Here is an 8719-nt window from a genome sequence, read left to right as displayed (position 1 = left end):
AATATTAAGAATATCCTCTGTCATGTTCACTCTATTTCCTTTCTGTGGGCCCATGATGATCATGATGATGATGAACAGTATTTCTAGGCCATCCAATAATAATGTTCTCAGAATGGCCCCTTTTCTGCTGTGTGCAAAGGCCAAACTACATGTTACATTAGCCACACTTAAAATGAAGTGTCCTTAAACTGGCCACTTTTAATTTGAAGAAGAAGAAAAAAAATCAGCCACAGGGCCTCGATCTGGAATGTGTCCCAAACTAGACTGGGAGCATTTTCCAAGCTGGTAAAGTGGCTCCTTATATAAAAGCTATGCTAAAGCATTACTAAGTTCCTCTAGGCATGTGAAGAATAGGGGTAGGAGTTAGAGTGACAGGGAAACCCAAGACCTGGAAATGATTCCATGTGCCAACTCTGAAGATGGGATCCCAAATCCCATCCTCAGAAATTGCCTCCCAGTCTCAAGCTTAGAAATCACTCTAAGTCCCAAACTTCGAAATAATTCTAAGTTCTACTTTCAGAAAATATTCCAAGTTCCAAAGTCTAAGAGTCTAAAGAGGACCATATTTACCCAAAGCCTTGGGTCTGGCGGCACAGCAGAAAGAGTGAAGTGAAGTAACAGCAGCAGCAGGAACAACAGCAGCCATCAGCTCTCGTAGTCGTTACCTGTGCTTTTATACCCTTGCTGTGGTCAAAGGTGGGGCCCCAAGGAGCAATGGGACAACCATCCTCCAATCAAAATGGGGTGCATGTGGTTTGAGCATTTGCTCACCAATCAGAAGTCAGGTGTCCCATCTATCTCCCACAATCTCATGTGTTTGGGAAACAACATATCTGGCACCATCACGAAGGGGTTACTTTGAAATGTCCCAGAACATGGCCCAAAGTCTGCCATCTGGGCATGTTACCTTTGGTTGACGCATTTCACCTAGGGGTGGACGAATGTGACTTACCTGTCATCGAAGGCCGTTCGCGGTGGGGGGGAGGCGCTTTGCTGCTCCCCCCGCGAAGTTCAGGCCGGGGAGGAGGCGCCTCGCCTCGCCCGGCCACGAACGCGAAAGTAAAAAAAAAAACTTCCCCTGATAGGCTACGTGACGATTCACGTAGCCTATCACGGCTAGATTTGCAAAGTCAGCCGTGATAGGCTACGTCAATCATCACGTAGCCTATCACGGGTGACTTAAAAAAAAAAAAAAAAAAGCGTGTACGCGAATGGCGGCCCCCATAGGGAGCCACCATTCGCGTTCCTTATTTACTCGCTGTAGTCTACGTAAATGTTTACGTAGACTACAGCGACCAAATAAGGAACGGGAATGGCAGCTCCCTATGGGGGCCGCCATTATCCGTACACTCTTTTTTTTTTTTTTTAAGTCACCCGTGATAGGCTACATGACGATTCACGTAGCCTATCACGGCTGACTTTGCAAATCTAGCCGTGATAGGCTACGTGAATCATCACGTAGCCTATCAGGGGGAGGTTTTTTTTTTCTTTCATTGCAATGGCGGCGGCGGCAGCCGGTCGAAAGACCGGCTGCCGCTCCCGCCTTGCTCGAACACCCGCCGAACCGCCGGCCGGACCAGCCACCGGGAGGGACATTCGGTGAAGGTAAGTCCCATCCCGGGGGGGGTGCGGGGTGCGGGGGGGGTGCGGAGGATTTCTCCCCGAAACTTGTTCGGGGGGCCGAACACGTTGGCGTTCGGCCCCCCGAAGTTTCGGGGAGAAATTCTCCGCCATCCCTAATTTCACCCTGGTATATCTTCTTTGAACTCCCAGCCATCTTTAGCCCTTTTTAGTCATATCCGCCTGAACACCTCCTCCCCATAGTCTCTCATGCTCAGGGCTACAGCTTTCCCTGCCCAACCAGCATTGAGTAAGGACATTCTCTTATCAGCAGTTGTACACCACGAGATGTCAAAACAGCACCTTTCCTTCTCTTAGTAGGCCTCTGAGCATGCACAGTTCTTCCGTTCATCTCACTTAGACACTCAGCCAGCACATCGTGGCCTTGAACAAGCTCTGTGAAGCTGCTTGTAAAGACAGAATAGGTTGCTTATAGGTAGTTCTGTATTTGCTTTTCTTTTGCGTGTGTGTGTGTGTGTGTGTGTGTGCGCGCGTGCATGCGTGCGTGTGTGCGTGCTTGTGCTGTGGTCAAGCAAAGCAATACGTCCACATTGCAATACAGTGGGCAAAGCAGTACACACATACTATTTATATTAACTTATTATTCCAATAATACTCTACTGTGTGGCAAAACAAGCCAGCCCAATATGAGACAGCTTTGGGGTCTTGGCAGGGGCAGAGGTGGGTGAGGTGCTGCTGTGTGCCCTCCTGCCAGGGTTGCTGTGTTGCTTCCTGCCTCTGTCAGTCCAGCAGACCGCTGTCGTTGCTCTTCGTTCCAGTCAATGTGCCCACCTGGCAGAGTTGCTTTCTTTGCTTGCTTCCTGCCTACCAGCCAGTGTTTTCCCAGGCAATTCAGCCAAAGAGAGCCTGAGGTTATTGACTGTGAATAAGTAGTACTTACTAGCTGAAAGGGGTTATTTGCGCTTCACAGAAACCTACAGCAGAGTTTAGGGATAGTGACCTCCTCACCGCTTCAGCATAAAGGGTTACCTTGATCATCCCTTTATGACCTTGTGTTTGAGTTTCTGAGAACAGCACATTTTACCTGCGTGCCTTGCACAAAACCTATTGGGCCAAAATGTCTGAGATTTGGCAGGTGCGATGCCCTCCAGGGGAGCTGAGAGGGGCTCAGATTCCAAGCACTTCTGTGGAAACAGTGAAAAGTTATAGCTTTTTGCTTTGAGAGTTTTTGTGGAAAAAATAAAAATTTAACTCCACTTGGCACACAAACCACTGGGCCAAACTCCCACCAGTCAGCTTCATCGGATGATCCCCCGGGTTCTAGTATTTTGAGAGAGGAAGAAAAATTTCTCCCTATCCACACGCTCCACACCATGCGTAGTTTTGTAGACCTCTATCATGTCTCCCCTTACCCTCCTTTTTTCCAAGCTAAACAAGCCCAGCTGTTGTAAGCTTCTCTGATAGGGGAGATGCTCCAGCCCCTTGATCATTTCAGTTGCCCTTTTCTGCACTTTTTCCAGCTCCACAATATCTTTTTTTAGGTGACCAGAACTGTACACAGTATTCTAAATGTGGTCGCACCACAGATTTCTATAAAGGCAATATGAAGTATAAAGGCAGTTTTATTCTCAATGCCTTTTTAATTATGCCTAACGTGGAATTTGCCTCTTTTACAGCGGCCACACACTGGGTTGACGTTTTCATTGAGCTGTCCACCACAACCCCAAGATCTCTTTCTTGGTTGGTCACTGCTTGCTCAGATCCCATCAGGTTATACCTGAAGTTGGGATTTTTGCCTGAACGTGCATCACGTTACACTTGCTTATTGAACCACATTCATTTCTCATTTAGATGCCCATTCTCCCAGTTTGGAGAGATCCTTTTGGAGCTCCTCACAATCCCTATTTGTTTTAACCACCCTAAATAATTTGGTGTCATTGGCAAACTTGGCCACTTCACTGCTCAGTCCTAATTCCAGATCATTTATGAACAGATTGAAAAGCATTGGTCCCAATACAGATCCCAGTGGGACCCCACTATTTATTTACCATTTATTAAATGTTTACCATTTATTCCTACTCTCCGCTTTCTGTTTTTTAACCAGCTAGTGATCCATAAGAGGACCTCTGCTCTTATTCCATGACTGCTAAGTTTGTTCAGGAGTCTTTGGCTAGTTTTCTATCATCTATCTATCTATCTATCTATCTATCTATCTATCCATCCATTTATCATCTATCATCTATCTATCTATCTATCTATCTATCTATCTATCTAATCTGCCAATATTAATTTAAAACAAAACGATGAGGCAGTAAAAACAATAAAAACAGCAACCAATTGTTAAAACCATCCCCCCACCCCACCCCAAGAGGAACAGAAAAAGAAATCTAAAATGATCTTAGGAATCCATCCTATCACTCTTGCTTCACATTTCTCAAAGATTTTTTTTTTTTTTTTTGCCCTTTTGCTGATGTTGCAATTCAGGGTTTCTTAAGCTTTGCTTCCAATAATGATGTGTTTCACCCTCAGCTGAAAGGGGGGCAAGAAGACAGCTTGTAGTAGTTTATAACAACTTCTGGAGATTTACTAGAGATTTCCCAGTAATTGCTCCCCTCCTCCCTACTCTAGACCATTGTATAGTCAAGATGGTTCTGGGCATTCTTGCCCGGACATACTAAAAAGAATGACACTGAATGGCCATTGAAATGCATTGATTCATTCCAAATGGCCATAGGAAATCATTGGAAGTTTTTAGGGCTCATCTTCAAATCCAAAATACCTAAAACATTTATTTTCCCTAGCAAACAACTTTGAATAAAAATTCCTGTGGAGTGTGCATCACATCTGGGCTCCTGGAATGTTTTTTTGGGTACTAGTCTATCACCTGTGAGCAGTTTGGGGGGTCCTGCACCTTCCTATGGGGCTGCTCTTCTCATTCTGATGCATTTCTATGGTCATTCGGAGGACGTCTGAATATTGTGGCCATGCGCAAGAAGGGTCCATTCCCATGGAGCAGGCATCAAACAGAGACCCTTGGCATTCTTGGAGTGCCAGTGCTGCCATCTGTGAGCAGTTTGGAGGATGCTGTTCCTTTCTGTGGGGCTTCTTGTTTCAGCCGAATGCATTCCTGTGCCAATTCAGAATGACACCTGTACTGTATATTATGGCCATGCTGATGCGTCACATCAGTAGTATCAAGGTGTTACCAGTTTTTTTCTGGGCCAAATTCAAGGTGTTGGCTTTGACCTTTAAAACCCTATATGGTTCCAGCCCAGCCTGTCTTAAGGAGCGTCTCCAACAACACCAGACAGGCCACTTAACAAGATCAGCCTCGGAAGGCCTTCTCTCTGTCCCATCAGCCAGGACAGCTAGGCTGGTGAGGATGAGGGAGAGGGCCTTCTCTGTGGTGGCCCCCACTCTGTGGAACTCCCTACCTAGGGAACTCCGCCATGCCCCCACTTTAATGAGCTTCCTCCACGCACTGAAAATGTGGTTGTTCAGGCAGGCATTTGGGGTTAGGGTATTTTTAGAAATATGATTTTTAATGTAGAATATTATTGTTTTTTGCGAAGAGAAAACTCTCTGGAAAAGACCCTGATGCTGGGAAAGACTGAAGGCAAAAAGAGAAGGGGACGGCAGAGGATGAGATGGCTAGATAGCATCACCGATGCGATGAATATGAACTTGAGCATGCTCCGGGAGAGTGCACAGGACAGGAAGGCCTGGTGTGCTATGGCCCATGGGGTCATGAAGAGTCGGACAAGACTGAACGACTGAACAACAACAACAATTATTATTTTAAAACTGTCTGTATTGTTGTACCTCGCCCAGAGTGGCTGGGTGACCTGCCAGATGGGCGATTAAGAAATTAATCAAATAAATAAACAAACAAACAAATAAATAAAATGTTTGGGGTACTGCCTCTCTTACTCATGAGCAGTTTGGGGGCTCCTTCTATTTCCTGTGGGGCTTCTGGTATCATTCTAACGTATTCCTATGGCCATTTGGAAGTCCAGGCCAGTTGAGAGGGGAAGATGCCAGGTCATGTATGCGTTTTTGTGTGTGTAAGCCTGGAAATAATCCCAGCCAGTTTTGGGAGATAAAAAAGCCCCACATGTCTAGGCCTTTTGAAACTGATGCTTATAGAACATTATGTAAGACTGCACTTACCTTCTGTTTATTGCATTCCAATTTCTTTGTGTATTTGGAGATGATCCCTAGAAACTGCTGTGTTTGGGTTCATAGGAGTTGTTCCCTAAAACCACTCCATTAGTAAGTATTTTGATTCTGAGTTGTTTTCTATGGAAAATGTTTATCTCTTTCTAGTATTTTTGAAGATAATCCCCAAAATCTCAAAGGCCATTCCATGTCCTTTTTAGCATCTCCCGCTCTTGCCCTTGCTCTTTTGATTTCCTACAACAAAACAGTGTTTTGTTTTGTTTTAAAAATCACCCTTAAACCCTTAAACCCAGCAAAATTTGTCCAGGTAAGGCAACACCCTGCCACTGCACTGATCTATTTAAAAAAAATATTTTCTCCTGCTTCAGATGGAACTGCTGTGCTTGTGAACTATACAGGTTGTGCCGCAAGGACCTTGATAATAGTGGAGGATCCATCAGTGCTCGTGGTCAGCACTTTGCCTTCTGGTTCAATATAAACTGTTGTCTCCACAACCTCTGCAATGCGGAAACAACAAGTGAAACTGCCCCCAACACCGCTGAAGAGGGCAAAGGTGAAAGAAAGAAAGAAAGAAAGAAAGAAAGAAAGAAAGAAAGAAGAAGGAAGGAAGGAAGGAAGGAAGGAAGGAAGGAAGGAAGGAAGGAAGGAAGGAAGGAAGAAAGAAAGAAAGAAAGAAAGAAAGAAAGAAAGAAAGAAAGAAAGAAAGAAAGAAAGAAAGAGTCCTCTGGATGGGGAAGTGAGAATACATGATTCTCACTTGTGAGATTGGAATAGGTTGCCAAATATTACTGTTTGTGGTTTTCCCTGGCAGGGCTCCCCTACCTTTAAGAGCTTGCATGACAAGCCAAGATTCTGCTGGTACAGCCCTTCCTGGCATGGAGATCTGGGCCATGATGCTATCGGGACTGTTTAAAAATGTGCAACCATATGCAAAATGTACAGTTCAAGGAAAAATACGCAATTCCAAAAGAACATTGCTGTAGTTCAAAATTCAAGCCCTGCAAAAGTTCTAATGTTGGCTGATGTAAGAAGTGGCTGATAACAATGTGAAAAATAAAGTGCATAGTCCAGACTCCTCTAGAATCCTAAAACCTGATCAAGCATACTGATTTGTTCTTCCACTGCGAAAGGCACTCCCCACAGACTCCACTGCTACTGTCTAGAGCTGCCTTCCCCAACCTGGTGCCCTTCAGATGTTTTGGACTGCAACTCCAATCATCCCCAGCCAGCATGGCCAATGGTCCAGAATGCTGGGGTTGCAGACCAAAATAGATGGAGAGCACCAGGTTGAAGAAGACTGTTCTAGAAAGAGTTCACCAACGTTTCCAAGATGAAGGAACTCATTCTAAGATGTGTCACGTGACGTTGTCGATGTTATGATAAGGGCAGTGATGCTGTAAATATACGATATGATATTCCTAAGATAGCTGTATTGTGTTTGTGCATTTGGGCTGGGGGGGGTGGTCTTGTCCCTAGGTGTTGTTTTTTTTATCCCTTATTCCAAGTGAAGTTTTGCTGGAGTTCACGATGCTTCTTGAATATAACGTTCTTCTGCTTTAGTGCTGTTCCTCTCCCAGGACCTTCTATGTAAGCATCTAAATCTCATAGAATGTGACGTTAAGACTAAGCACAAGGAAAGTGCACAGCGTGTGTTGTAGTGACACACGCTGTACACACAAATTACAACAGCTTCAAACCACTCTGCAACTTTGCCCCCCCCCCTTAAAAGATTCCAGTGGATGCCCATGCTAGAGGGTTTTATTGTTGGCGGGGTCGGGGGGAATGGATTCACGACTTGAGCATGAGTCCTCAGACTCAGCTCTTTGACATTGTCCTCAGTCGGCTTCTAAAGCTACCAGTTTAGCAGACCCTGGTCATACAGTAGCAGCAGCAGAGGTGTGAGGGACACTTGTGGCTTGTATAATGTCCGTTGCTGATTTTCTGTTCTAAGATCATGGGTGTCCACGGGAAAACCATACCTAGCTTTCCCAGGGCTCCTTTTGTTTTGCAAGTGATATGCTATAGCATCACAGCACGCAAAGCATTAATCAGGGTTCACCATCTGTATGTACTTTAGACACAAGTGCGTACAGATCACAGCATAAAAAAGCCGCAATGGCGTGTGTTGACAGCAGCCCAGGATGGTGGGTATGTGCGTGCTGAAACATCCTTTGGGTGATGCAGCCACAGTTTCGCAACAACTTCAGTTCCTGTTTCGGGAGCCAAAACTTAAATGAAGCAAACTGGGTTCAGGAGCTGACACTCTGTTTTGTTAACCCTCATCCTGTATTTTTTTTATTTAATGTAAGGTTTCAACAAAATAAAAGGAAGAAAAGGGATGGGGGAGGAAGAAAGAAAGAAAGAAAGAAAGAAAGAAAGAAAGAAAGAAAGAAAGAAAGAAAGAAAGGCTACATAGATTTGAATATATCAAAAGGGGACTGGGCCTATTCCTGGAGGATACAGCTATCAATGACTACTAGTCCTCATGGCTATATGATACTAGGGATGTCGGAGAATTTCTCCAAGAATCTCCGGGAGGCCGAATGCCAATGCATTCGGCCCCCCGAAATTGGTGGAGAAACGGTCCACTCCCCCTGCCCCAGGATGGGACTTACCTTTGTCGAATGTCCCTGGCGCTGGTGGCTCCCGGCGGCGGTTCGGCAGCGGTTCGACCGGCTGCCGCTGCCGCCATTTCCCAGTAAAACAACAACAACAACAAACATGATAGGCTACGTAAAGATTTACGTAGCCTATCACGGCTAGATTTTCAAAAAACACCGTGATAGGCTACGTAAATCCTTACGTAGCCTATCACGGCTGACTTTGGGGGGGGGGGGAAAGCGCCTAGGCAAATGGCGGCGCCCATGGGCGCCGCCATTTGCATTCCTTATTTGGGCACGTGTAGTCTACGTAAACATTTACGTAGACTACGGCGAAAATAAGGGCAACGCTATTTGCG

Source organism: Heloderma suspectum, chromosome 10 (genome assembly GCF_057233095.1).
Source record: "Heloderma suspectum isolate Gila_16-S chromosome 10, 16-S_ref, whole genome shotgun sequence".
Classification (NCBI taxonomy): domain Eukaryota; kingdom Metazoa; phylum Chordata; class Lepidosauria; order Squamata; family Helodermatidae; genus Heloderma; species Heloderma suspectum.
Note: the sequence above shows the minus strand (reverse complement) of the source record.